This window comes from Amphimedon queenslandica, unplaced genomic scaffold, assembly GCF_000090795.2.
Source record: "Amphimedon queenslandica unplaced genomic scaffold, v1.1 AMPQUscaffold_1929_Cont26066, whole genome shotgun sequence".
Taxonomy (NCBI): domain Eukaryota; kingdom Metazoa; phylum Porifera; class Demospongiae; order Haplosclerida; family Niphatidae; genus Amphimedon; species Amphimedon queenslandica.
Genome location: NW_003557733.1, coordinates 1 through 1,235, shown reverse-complemented (window position 1 = coordinate 1,235; position 1,235 = coordinate 1). Strand labels below are relative to the sequence as shown.

The following is a 1,235-nucleotide window of genomic DNA, read 5'->3' as shown; positions in this document are numbered from 1 at the left end:
TAGCTGTTTATGCATCTTGTAATAGTATACTATAGATGAGTAATATGCAATCTTGACATGTACTTGTGTTATTAATAAGTACTTAAAGGTGAAGAATATTAAATGTTGTTTTACCAGCATGATATCTCATTTTGATATCACAATAATAACTAATAATTCTGTTCATCAAGTTAGGCTGTTACAATGATAATGATCCTTTGTAATGGTTCCTAGCCTAGAAATCCAACACAGTACATGTAATTTAGTCTGGTTTGGTAGAGGTACCATTTACATCGCAAGTTGTACTAAGGGTTATGATACATAATTACATGTACCATTCACATGTATACTAAGAAATGATTATATTCTGTTAGCTGCAATAATACTAATGACTATCATGATAGCTACTAAATACTGATGTAATTATTAATAATGCAATTCTCTATTCTTGTTGTTGTATTCCTGGACTACTATTCTTGTATATCTTTGTCTCATATTGATATTTCTTGCTTTCTTTTGCCTTTCTCTCCACCTAGTACATGTACATGTACATCTAACTTTTGCTCTTTCTCTTTTTGTCCTATAAAGGATTCTCCTGTCTCTCATGTTCTTTGTCTTTTTGTGTTAACACAAGCTTATAGTATCAGTAAGGAACTGTATTTTACGTTATGTACGTCAATGTCATGTTTTTTACTATTTTTTATTATAGTATTGTAACAGTTTTGGGTCACAGATGCATTGCTTGTCAAGATTCAAGATCCCATGAAATCCACCTGCTTTTTATTTTTGGCAAAAGATGTGGGAACAGAACAATCCTAACAACATGATGGTAAGACACAATTTACATTACAGTGCATGTTTTATTCAGTGCATGTACACATGTACAGTAAATGAGGGATAGTGAGTGTCCTTTGGTCAGTAATAATTGATGTGTCATTTATTGTACAGGAGAATAGAATTATGACAAAATGCTAAGAGAATTCAAAGCATGTCCCATTTGAAAAAGTACAATGTTTGAACATCAACGTCACTTAAATTTACACACTCTTTCACTCTCTCTTTTAGTGCTGTTAACTATACTCATAATCAAGAAACAGTTTGTTCCATAGACATTATCATATAAAGGCTGTGTTAAGATTAATATGCACTAATGCAATGATAAGTCGTATGTGATGTAAATGTACATGTATTTGAGTTAATGGATTACTAAGTAATTGTAATGGTAGTTGTCACAGGCCTATGTCACTGAGTCCCTG

At 31.8% G+C, this 1,235-nt stretch overlaps 1 long non-coding RNA gene across 1 annotated transcript; it reads left to right on the top strand.

The window, feature by feature from the left end:
• Positions 1-8: 8 nt before the first annotated feature.
• Positions 9-851, top strand: LOC109593344 (uncharacterized). The gene is made up of 2 exons (XR_002190904.1): positions 9-625; positions 689-851. It is a non-coding gene; the product is annotated as an uncharacterized LOC109593344 (long non-coding RNA).
• The last annotated feature ends 384 nt before the right edge of the window (positions 852-1,235 follow it).